This window comes from Schistocerca americana, chromosome 6 (assembly GCF_021461395.2).
Source record: "Schistocerca americana isolate TAMUIC-IGC-003095 chromosome 6, iqSchAmer2.1, whole genome shotgun sequence".
NCBI lineage: Eukaryota > Metazoa > Arthropoda > Insecta > Orthoptera > Acrididae > Schistocerca > Schistocerca americana.
Genome location: NC_060124.1, coordinates 608,159,495 through 608,172,637, shown reverse-complemented (window position 1 = coordinate 608,172,637; position 13,143 = coordinate 608,159,495).

Sequence of the window (13,143 nt, the reverse complement as noted above, 5' to 3'; positions counted from 1 at the left end):
GTTACTATTTAGTATTTACCTTTCATTTTGTCTTTTCAGAACATAAAATCGCAGATATTCTAATATTTTCATTCGAAGAAAAAATGTTTCTACTGAACTATTTGTAATTGACTGGTTAATAAATTCCATTTAATGTGTCTGAAGTCATATTTTCTTATGTACAAATACAATTATTACAACATTTTTGGGTAATTGTCTATTGAACGTCCGGGCCTCTAACGACGTATATCGAATGTGCGACTCGATGTCGACTACATGATTCTGGTGGCGCGAATTATGATAAACCCGTAGTGAGTTGCCGAGGGAACATAGTTCATAGCTATTACAGCGCCATCCATCACAAAGAGAAAAAGTGGTCCAACTAAAACATTCATATTTCTTTACGTACTACACGAATATGTAATAAAAATGGGGGTTCCTATTTTTAAAAAACGCAGTTGATATCCGTTAGACCTATGGCAGCGCCATCTAGGGCCAACCATAGCGCCATCTGGTTTCCCTCTTCAAGCTAGACGAGTTTCGTTCTATGTAGTTTTTTCGTTTGATGCTTATTTCGTGAGATATTTGGCCCGGTCACTATCAATGGACCACCCTGTATGTAGTCTATCATGGTATGCGTTGTCTATCATATAGTTTAACAATGACAAGATGTTGGTGTGATTCATTACTCACACAGCTGGCTGCTGGTACATTTGCATTGAAATTACAGAAAACAGTGACATTATTATAATTATTATGAGAGGTTTGTAGTAATCTACATATTGTTTTTATTATTGAATGATCTTACCTTGAATGCAATACATCTGGGAAAAAATCAACAGGCTCTTTCTTCACCTTCACTCCTGTACAGAATTTATCAAATAAAGTTTGCATGTACGTTTGGAATTCAGCTTGAATTTCTCTCAAACTTGTTGGTTTTCCTTTGGTTTCTTTTGGCACTGTATTGAAACACTGTTGTACATAATCAGCATACATACTTTTCACTTTGAGATAGTACACAATATCTTTGTATGTATGTTGAACATAAGGAGCTATCCGTTCACTCTTTCCAGCGCAATGGATAGCACCATCCACAGGCCAAACACGTTTATAATGGTGGAGCACTTTAAATAAATGGACCGACCACTTGATCTCAGCATGAGTGCAGTACCATTATAAAGTAATGTTATTGATAGTGTCAGGCCACCACTGCAAATCTCCGGTGGAGGGTGGGACAGACCATACTCTGGTCATCTTCCGATTAATGTGGAGCCCTGCATTACACAGTTCATCCCATTCTAACTGTATAAAACTCACATTAACACCTCTCGTTGCATTTTCAATCTCTGTCACAACAGATTAGTCACTGTCCACTCATGCTTTTATGCCAATATTTAAACGCTTTGAGGCGCTGGTTGTTACATTATAACTTGAACTGAATAGATTTAGAGCATTTGGAGGAACTGACAGTTTCTCACACAGCAAATCTACACATTGTCCTTGCAGTAACACCAGACTTTTGTGGGATGGTGCGTATATCAGAGATGAGTAGTAACCTGCATTGTGTGGGGTAGAGATTTAGGGACTGGCTGGGTGTCTTCATTGCACAAATCGACGACCGGGATGGATAACAACAACACATTGCGCAGCTCCAACATGGCAGTCAGATGCACTGCAGGATCCTATGCTGTTGCAGATTCCAACAAGCTGCTGGCTGCCACTGCAGCTGGTCTAGTCATGACGGAGGTTGCTGTAGGTTCTGACAACCCAAGTGGTGCTGCTGGTCTGAACAAGCAGGATACCTCTGAACAGAAAAGTAGAAGAAACAATAAGCATCCACAGACAAAGACATGGAGTTGAACAGAGAACGACTATGTGCTGTAACAGTAGCAAAGACATGTAATGAGAACTTACTCTGCCACTTCTTCTGCAAGATGGAGGTGGACGAGGATCTCGGCTGCTGTTGACATTTCGTGGCTAGTACTATTCCACTGACTGAGACTGGTGCACTGACCCATTCTGTCTGGCTGTAGCATTCCTGCATTCCTATTGGCCCATCCCAATTTCCAGGTGAGGAGGACAAAATGCTACATTCCTATTGGCTCCTTGAGGAGGAGCAAATCCCACTCCAAGCGCCATCCATGATGGTTTTGTGAACTAGCTCAGCCAGTCTGGGTTGTTGGTGAAGAACGCACATTCGTGTGTTAGACATATTGACAGGACATTTCAGAAAAGATAGACAATACCAGCACAGACAGTGATCTGCACAGGTTGCAAAATGCATTTGCTGAAAAGTGTTCTTCTTACACTCACCCATTATCTTTCGTTTCCATTCCTCATTAGAGACCTGTGGATGCAGTCCTCAGCTATGTACTTGCAGGTAGTAAACCTATTAAAATTCTCCCTGCTCGTCACCAGCATCTCCTCAGTTGTACACATTCTGAACAAGATGACTACATCAGAGCAGATGACTGTCCCACCTCTTGCACTTTGAAAGACTGAATGGAATTTTCATGAAAGATCTATAGTTCCAGCACAAACTTTTGTCAACATGAGTTGTGAAATGTAGCTTCAACCTAGCCCACTGCATCTTCTATATTTGATGAAACATATTCTAGTTACCCTAATCCAATACCTGTATGGAGACTGAGCGTTTCCTGCTGTTTCCAGGGGCAGGATGGTGGTGGAAGTGTGTAACGTCATAGGAGTGGGGGAAAGATGGGGGAGTTAGGTTAGTGGAGGTAACCCAATTGTCCTTTTTCCCACCAAAATTTCCCACCATTTCCAGTGGGTGGAAGGGTGTGTGACGCCATACAGGGAGGAGTCAGCCGCCATTTTGAATAAATAATCTCTCCCATAAACTTCCTAGCCCCACTGTTGCTCTGCTAACTCATGTACTCACTCCATGTCTATGTCCAGACTCTGGGCATACGAATAACCCAGCATGACCAGCCTTGGCACACTCCTATTTTCTTTCTTCATCTCTTTCTTTCTTTCTTTTATCTCTCTTTTTTTCTATCTCTTTCTTTCTCTTCCTTTTTTCCTTCTCTCTATTTTTCTTTCTTTTTTCATTCTCTCTTTTTAACACAAAAGTAAAGTTTCCAAGAATGCTTACTTTACAAGTTAACTTCATTCAGAACTTGGAAAATAATTTGATGTTCAGTACAAGATAGAAAAAAGACTCATTTCCAAACATTAGATTTATTCTGTTTGTCAATAAGAGGAAACTACATAGGCATGACATAAATAATATCCTTTAAATCTAGGAGATGACTGTCTTTAAAAAGAAAACAAATGAAGGACATCATATATTCACAACTGTGAGTAGCAGGACAAAGACAGTGCTGCCCAATCTGCATTGTTGCCAAATGTATTCAAGACTGCAGCCACAGACATGGCAACATCACAGTGACATCATGGTGGGAAGTTCAAAGTTTGGCAGGAAAATAGGTCAATTAGGCTACCTCCACTAACCTAAGCCCAGGCCCCTTTGCCTCGCCCCTCCCCTCCCCTTTCCCAACTGGAAATTGGTGCGGAAAGGATTCAGTCTGTGCTGTGCTGCTGGATGGGATGTGTGGTATCGATAGCTACGACGCCACAACGTAGGTCCGCTCCGCTAGGTTGGCACTACAAGCGACACTGACGACAGCGCCCTCTGGCCGGTGCTGCCGAGGTCTACGAGCTCCGTGACTGCTTCAGCTCATTTGATCAGGTGCAGCCAGCCAGGACACTTCGCCTCAGCATCGCACCTGTGTACAAAGTTATGTAATCGTTTATCACCTCGTTTTTGCTCCAGTAAACCATTTTCTAGCAGTACCAACTTGTATTACCTTTCCCCATTCCTACCCACGTGACGAGGATGGGACTAAAATTTTTTTTTGCCTTTCCTATCATTTCCTTTTTTGCTCGGTAGTGCTTTAACTTTTTTGTGATACTCCCGTGTGTACGAGTGTTCCCACCATTCGCTATAAGGCTTTCATTTGTGTAAACCGTGGCTTCGCCTCATGAACAGGCTTTGCTGTCCGATCTTGTTTGTTTTCAGGCTCAGCGAATGACGCAGCTGCTTGCCGCCATAAATGGACTGGTCACACAACAAACTGCAGCTACTTCGGCGCCGCCGTCGCCGACGGCGCCTCCATTTCGTGCCTTCAATCCTGACTGTGAGCGCTGTCCAGAATACATCGCACAGCTCGAGGAACACTTCGCAGCTTACAACATACCACGTACAGGGCGGCTTGCCTTTTTCATTGCCAACGCGGGTGTTGTGTTGCACCGTGTGCCCGTGAAATTGTTTCCCACCACCCGCCTAGAAACTAAAACGTACGACGAAGTGATTGATGCCTTGAACTCCCACTTCCGTGACAGGGTAAATGTGGTAGCTGCACGCTACAAATTCTTTCGTCTCCGGCGTGGCCCTACTCAGTATAATAAATCTTGGTTAGCGGACCTTCAGGAACTAACTTCTGATTGTGATTTTAATTGCTCCTGTGGACACTCATATGCGGATATAATGATATAATGATTAGATACGCTATTGCGCAGAATGTGGCGGATCACCGCATCCGCGAACAAATCTTCCGATTTAAAAACCCGTCTTTGCAGGAAGTAGTGGACTTGCTAGACAGACAACATACTTTTGACACGGCTACTTCCGCGTTCGACGTGACCCCGGGTGTGTGTACTGTTAGCGCGGCACAACACGTGTCCTCCAATCCAGCCACGCCGCGCCGCTCGCGCGCACATAAACATGGTTCAAACCAGGCAGCCTCGAACAAACTGAAATCATGTCCGAACTGATTTCGTGCCCATCCACGGGACAGTTGTCCATCCCGTCTAGCACAGTGTTATTTTTGTAATAAGAAAGGACATGTGCAAGCTGTGTGTAGTAAGAGAAACTCTGATTCACAACTTGTCTCCCGTTCGCGTGCCTCGCGTGGGCGTTACCACAACGGAAACCGCCGTGATCAAGATTCACATCAGCCTATGGACGTTAATGCCATTTATTCAAAGCCTTCTGCTTCGCATGCTACATCAGCTCGTCGTGTGCATCAAGTTTTGGCAGACACTTCCTCTCGCATTCAGAGCGATGCGAGGAAACTTTTTGTGACTTTGAACATTTGTGGACGTTCTGTTCGCCTGCAGCTGGACACTGGTGCTTCAGTTTCCTTACTGAACAAATCAACGTATGACTTCCTTGGTTCGCTCCCGCTTCGTCGTTCGCATTCCACGCTGACTGCATTCACTGGACAGGAGATATCAGTGCTCGGCGTGTGTAGTTCGCAAGCCACGTATGGTGCAACGACCCAGACAGTGTCTTTCCATGTGCTCCGCTCTAGTGATGCTAAGAACAATTTTGGCATGGACGCATTTGAACTCTTTGGCCTCGCAATTCAGGACAATGTACTTTGCATCAACGCAAGTGACCATGCAGGCAGTGTTGCCACACTATGCAATGATTTTGCTGAACTCTTTTCTGATGGCCTTGGTTGTGCCACAGACTTTGCAGCACATGTTGTAGTTAAAGACAATGCCATGCCTATTTTTTCGGGGCGCACACCCGGTACCACACGCACTGCGGGACGTCATAGCCGCTGAACTTACACATTTGCAAGGCAGTGGTGTCATTGAACCTGTTTCTGCTTCGCCTATACTGTGTGTGAAGAAACCAAACGGTCGTCTCCGGATTTGTGCTGCCTTTAAGTCTACAGTAAATCCGCAGACAGTGGTAGCTACGTTTCCCTTATCGCGTACTGAAGACATTTTTGATAAGCTTGGTGCGGGAAAAATCATATTCCGCTCGACGAACAGTCGCAGTGCTATTTTGTGATCAACACCCACGTTAGCTTGTTCAAGTTTCGCCGCCTTCCGTTCGGTTGTGCTTCGGCTCCTGCTATTTTTCAGTCTTACTTGCAGCAGTTGTGTGCCACTGTCCCTGGTTGTGCGAATTATCTGGACGATATAGTTGTATCAGGTCGAACCCCTGACGAACATTTGCAGAATTTGCGTGCCTTGTTTACTGTACTTTTGCAGGCCGGACTAAAGTGTAACAGGGACAAGTGCAAATTTTTTCAAACTGAGATTCTGTATTTAGGACATGTGATTAACGGACAGGATATCCACCCCTCACCGTCACATCTCAGTGCAATTACAGACTCGCAAGCACCCAGGAACTTGAAGAACTCCAGTCTGTGTTGGGCAAAACCACTTCCTATATTCGGTTTATACCAAATGCAGCGCAGACTGCAGCGCCTTTGCATCGCCTTCGGCGTAAGAACGTTGCTTTTGTTTGGTCTTCGGGATGTGACGCTGATTTCCACAAGCTCAACAAATCTGCTTTGTTGATTGATCGCTGTTTGATTCCTTTCAATCCCTCCAAACCAGTTGTTTTGGCTGTCGATGCATCTTCTCACGGCATCGGAGCGGTGCTCTCGCACCGCATTAATTCTGTCGATCGCCCGATCGCTTTTGCGTCCAAATTGCTGAATTCTGCCCAGCAAAACTATTCTCAAATCGAGAAGGAAGCTTTAGCTATTGTATATGGAGTGACTAAGTTTCATGATTTTTTTGTACGGTCGTAAGTTCTATTTGGTCACCGACCATAAGCCTTTGACATCGTTGTTCCTCCATGAAAGCCAGTTCCGGCCCGTACTGCACAAAAATTGCAACGCTGGTCTTTGTTTTTGTCCAACTACAATTACGAAATTTTGTTTCGCCTAAGGCCCAGCATGGCAATGCTGATGCTTTGTCTCGTCTGCCTATCGGTCCTGACTAAGTGTTCGATTCTTCCGAACTGTCCTGCATGTTTATTGATTCGCAAGATAAAGAATTAGCTGATGGTTTTCCAGTGGATTTTCGTCGCATTGCTGTCGCGACAACCGCCGATGCTTCTTTGCAGATTCTTTTGCAGTACATTCGTACTCAATGGCCTGCGTGTGCTACACAGATTCGAGATTCACTCATTCGACGTTACTTTGCGCAACGTCACAATTTGTCTGTACACCACGGTGTTATCTTGTTACGACCTGACAATGATCAGTCTCCTCTCGTGTGGTTGTACCTCGTTCGTTGCAGCCGGAAATCCTCCGTTTGCTGGACGCTGGTCATTAGGGTACAGTGCGGACGAAGCAATTAGCGCGTCGTCACTGCACTTGGGTCGTCGCTGACAGACAAATTGAGAATTTGCTGGCTAACTGTCGCTCTTGCGCGGAGCATCAATCTGTTCGCCGCCAGCGCAGCTTTGAGTGGCCTACTCCTACTGTGCCTCGGCAGCGAGTTCATATGATTTTGCGGGTCCCTTCTGGGACACCCGCTGGTTGATAGTTATTGATGCGTACAGCAAGTTTCCTTTTGTTGTACCTATGTCCTCTACTACATCTGCCAGCACTATTCCGACTCTGATGTCTATTTTCTGCATTGAGGGCCCTCCTGAAGATATTGTTTCCGACAATGGCCCCCAATTCGTGTCCTCAGAGTTTGAAGCGTTCTGCGCTGTTAATGGCATTCGCCACCTGACCTCAGCCCCCTTCCACCCCAGTCGAACGGCGAGGCTGAACGCTCTGTGTCTACGTTTAAGTCGCAGACGAGCAAGTTGCGCGCCACGCACTCTCGCGAGTGTGCGCTCTGGACTTCCCTTGCTTCCTGTCGTTCTCAGCCGCGCGGCACCCGCTCCCCAGCGGAATTGCTACACGGCCGCGCCCGTCGGTCGCTCCTGCAGCTATTGCACCCGCTGCCGCACGCTCTCGCTATTTCGCCTCGTTCTGGCTCGGCGCCGCACGATTTGGTGTTCTATCGCGTCTTCTCTGGCAGGCAGCGCTGGGAGCAGAGGCGCATTCTTCGCCAGCTCGGCCGCGCCTTATTTGCCATTTCTGGTCTCTCCGGCACTGTCAAATGACACCGGAGCCAGATTCGTTTGTGCCGTCCTCGGTTTTCTGGCGCCGGTTGTCTTCCGGCAGAATTGGAGGCTTCGCAGCTCCCTGCGCCACGGACCAGGACTCCACCGACGGCGCCTCCGGCGGGGGCGTGCCTCCGGTCGCCGCCGCTGCCGGTCCGGTCAGCTGCTCCGGGCGGGCGCCTCCCGCCGCTGCCACGTCCCTCCGCAGTGCCAGAACCGATGGACGCTGAGGCTGCCGTCACGCCGCCGCCGCCCGCGGAGGTCGCTGCTCCGCCGCCTCCTCCTCCTCCGAGCTTACCCAGTAACGGCGCGCGGCCTGGGCAGGTTTTCCGCGGGGCGTTTTCCTCGCCCCCTCGCGAGCAATTCGGGGTCGCGGGTGGACAGCGCGTCCCGGCAGTTCTGCTGTCCGGCCCTCAGCTGCGCCGCCCCTGGGTCCCTCCACCCGCCGTCAGAAACCCTACTCCACGACGGTGCGTCATTTCAGCAGGGAGGGATGTAGTATCGATACGAGAGACACCGACGACAGCGCCCTCGAGCCGGTGCTGTCCAGGTCTACGAGCTCCGCGACTGCTTCAGCCCATTTGATCAGGCGCAGCCAGCCAGGACACTTCACTTCAGCATCGCACCTGCGTACAAAGTTATGTAATCGTTTATCACCTTGTTTTTGCTCCAGTAAACCATTTTCTAACAGTACCGACTTGTATTACCTTTCCCCATTCCTACCCACATGCCGCCTTCCAGGTAGGATACAAAAAGATGGATGTAAGTCTTTAATTTGTATGCATTGTTTATTTAAACAATTTGAGTTGTCATAGACAGTGGCTCTATCCAGTGTGTTTCCTATGAGATCCAGAGTCCAACTGACCCAGTTCACAACACTACCACCAGAGGGCTCTGTCGGCCCTCCGCGCCTCCCCTCCCATGATGTAATCCAAGATGGCGGTCTGGGAAAAAATGATGGGGAAAGGAGTCAGTCTGTGCCCAGCTGCTGGACTGTGAGACGGACGTAATTGTTTACTGTGTGTACTGCATGTTCACTGGATGATACGTCTGTGCTCGAGAAGGAGGAATTTGATCGGTATACTAGGTGTAATCGTGCAGCTGAGGACTGTGTCCACAGCCACCTGCACAATATTTGGTAGGCAATAATATTTGGTAAATGTATGAAGAAGATGAATATGCTTCGTCAAATAATGAAAATGCAGCAGGATGCAGCTAAGTTACACTTCGCAACTCACGGTGATAAATGTGTGTGCTGCAACTGTAGATCATTCGATAAAAGTCCAGTCAATCTTCCAAAGCGCAAGAGGCAGGATATTCACCCCCTCTGGCACAAGCATCCATGTGTACAATTGAGGAAATGCTAGTGATGAGCAGGGATGAATTTAATAAGTGTACTACATGCGAGCACACAGCTCAGGACTGTGACCACAGTCTCCTACACAATGAGTGGAAAGAAAAATAACAGGTGAGTCTGTGGAAAATACTTTTCAACAAATAATGGCAACGCATTGGAATGGCGTGCATATGCATTTCATTACTCACGCACATAGATGCTTGTGCTAGAACTGCCTACCCATAGGTGTTCACCTTGAGGTTTGGAGCCCAACTGGCCTAGTTTACAACACTGTCACCAGAGTGCACTGTTGGCCCTCCCCCCTCTCCCCTCCTGTGACATAATCCAACATGGTAGTCCGGAAAAAAGGGCAGAAACAAATAGGAGTCTTGAATCCAGTCACGTGATAGGCTTGGGACAATAGGATGGCAGTATCTGGTGACGTCATCAGAGGGGACATAGGGCAGGCTCAGGAGCTCTGTGGCCTCTGTCTCACCCAGTCAGCCAGCAGCAGACGAACCATGAAGTGTCAGCAGCAGTCAAGATCCAGCACAGCCCTGCACAACAGGAAAAGACAGACAGGTAAGTATCCTGTATCACATCTTTGTCTGTAGTTAACAATATCATTATTATTATTGACTGTTTTCATGTCTTGGTCTGTATGTAATGTTTTCTCCTCCTCTTTGTTCATCAGTAATTTCGAATTGTCGAAGCTGCAGGGGCGAGCGCCAACATGTCGGCCTCTGCCACGTCTGGACCTGCAGCAACTTCAGCTGCCATCTTGTTCAGACCTGCACCGACCTCTGGGCATGCGACAGCAACAACCTCCAGCATGTCTGAGCCAGTAGCGACCATGTGGGATCCTTTAGCGCACATGACCCACTTTCTGGAGCACGACACAGAGCTGTTGTTGTCTGTCCCACTCATCGATTTGGGTAACGAGGATGGCCAGTCTGTTCGTAACGTTTACAATGCTGCTGGAGATCCTAAACAACAGCAAGATGGAGGTGAGTACCGGTCACCAACACACGATCCATCCATCAGAGTATCCCTGTTGTAGTGCAGGAACAGAGTGCAGATGCTGTGGATAGGATGGTTCCACACAAAGTCCACTGGCTGGAGCAGGATACGGAGCTGTTATTGTCTCTCCCACTCATCGATTTGCGTGGCGAGGATGCACAGTCTGCTGCCACCACCTTGAATGCTGCTCGTGGTCCTAAACAACCAAGATGGAGGACAGTATTGCTCACCAACATAGGACCCATCCCAGCAGAACATCCCTGTGCTATCCCAGGGACAGATTGCAGATGCTGTGGATAAGAAGGTATCAAGTGTTTCCTTTCTTTTCAGTTGTACATAAATTTAACTCATTATTGAACAGAACATCTGAATGTGGACATCGAAGCACATCACGACTGGGGCTTGCGTGTGAGAACAGAAACTGAAAATGCATCGAAGGGTATTAAAGTGATTATTTCTGAGTTCGACTGGGACGTAATGTGTCATGCAGAGCACTAAATCAATCAGCAGATGACCATAGAGTATTATCCAGCTCATACCCCTCCAGACATTCACCTTCTGGTATGACACTATCGATTACAACGGTGTATGATGACTCTGCACTATGTGCGAAATCAGATGACAGGAGTGTTTATCTATGGCACGCCTCAGTTATGAACTTACACAATGTGGATGCTGTGCTGTGCCTTACATTGAAGACACTGAGCCGTTGGTTGCCGAGCATAGGCTCGGCATACAACAATGTTGTAAACTTTCTACTTGTGCATAGTGAACAAGTTGATGATTTTTAGTGGCACCTTTGTTTGCACATGAATATGTGGCCAAAAGAGAAACAGGTTGCATGTCCGTATGAAAAATTACAGTATTGTGGGCTACTCATCGGTTTGGAGGAGATACACACAGAATTTTTTGCACATAAAAAAATCTTTATTTGGCAAATACTATACAGGTACAAAGAAGAAGATAAAGGAAGAGACTAATTACTTTTAAATACCGGTACTGCATCCGATGTACTAGATTTAAATAAAAAATGTGTTTATAAAATCTCAAACTGTGTTTGTGTTTTATTTTATACCTCTCTCGTTATGGTCCGAGTATCAGATTTATTAGTATCATTATTTTCAGTACTGCACCTATAATAAAGCAGCAGCAGACAATTGCCTCAAACACCTCCTCACCAATCATTGTCAAAATGAATGATGAAGCTATTCTTTATGGGTAAAGATTCTCTGTGTAGCCAATACAGATCATTTGGTTAAGTGATGGGGCTGTAGTGGATACACATACTGTTAGCATCCTTACAAGTGTATCTTTCTATATATGCCCATTACTTGTCAGTACCTGACGTAGTCGGTATCATGTTGGAATGGGTGAAACATTCCCGTCACAAAGACTTTGTTGTTGGTGACTGGTCCTGTGAAGATCCAAAAGAAGACCTGAAGAAGAAGAAGAAACTCCTTCCTGATAATATACGAGCAATTATTGTAGGTCCTTCCAATTGTGGCAAGACTAATGTCCTCATGACACAAATAACACACGTAGATGGAGTCCAATTTGAACATATTTGTGTATTTTCAAAAACACTGTTTCGGAATAAGTATCACCTATTACAGGAGATATTGTGCAGTGTAAAAGGTGTTACATACACGACGTCCAGTGAAAGCGGCGATATCCCCCCCACCTGAAATAGTAAAGCTGAACACTGTCTTCATATGTGCTGATGTTGCTGTGGAAAACCAAGACCAAATTCGAAAATATTTCTGTTTCGGTCGTCATATGGGTGCTGATGCGTTTTATCTAAGCCAAACATATTCCAGAATTCCGAAACGGATGTTATGGATAATGCAAACCTCATTATAGCATTCAAGCAAGACAATCTGAATTGGAAACACAGTTACCAAGCACATGTAGGAACTGACATGTCGACCAATGATTTTTTGAAGATATGTTCCGATTGCTGGAATCATTCACAGTATGGTTTTGTCGCTATTGGTAAAACAGGAAAACTGAATGATAATATGTACAGGAGAAACTTCCAAGAGTTTCTGTGCCAGGTAAGATAGGTGAGTACGTCAGTATACACTGTACCATGGACAAATTCGTGCGCACGTCTAGTTTCCAACCGAAGAGAATGGGTATACACAGACAGAACATTCGCTTGTATTTATACATGGAAAATTCGGACTATCGTGCATAAAGTTGGAGGTATGCACAGGGGGTTAGAGACATATTGTCAGACTCTTCTGAGAATGATCAACGCGTTAAATGAGTTAGTTAATGAAATTGGTACGTCAGTAACGGGCTTAACTGAAAAGGTTGAGGCTATTGAGGGGGAAATAGCTGTAGAGCCCCTTCTTGTTGACAAGGGGAAAGGGGAAACAGACACAAATAAGAGAGAGAAGAGTGGATGTATAAAGCCTCGCGCTGCAGTGACGTCTGATTAGAATACACTGAGATGTCAATGAAGCAGAATGTCATTCAGGCACAGAAAGCCCTTCGAGAGAAATTATGGTTGCTAACATTAAGGTATAGGGATCGAAAGAAAACCCTAAGAGAGATATTTCAGCCAGTTACTGAATCTCTCTGGCAGTTCTCAGCAAAAACAAAACCACACTATTAAGATGGTGTTGCCACTGACGAATTCATTATCCATCAAGCCACCTGGCCATGCAGATAGGATATTTGGCGTCAGCAGGGGAAGACCGTACATGCTGGGTACACAGCCTGTAAATGTAACTGATGACACAGTACAGATTGGTGATAGGCGCTTTGAGAAAACACCTGGCTTAACGAATCTTATTTTCCTAAGACCCACGAAAAAACCCATAAATTAGTCAGTTAATTATAGGGAAATATATCATAAAATACTACATTTGACTGATGTAAGATCACAAAAACCCAGAGGAACAAGAAATAT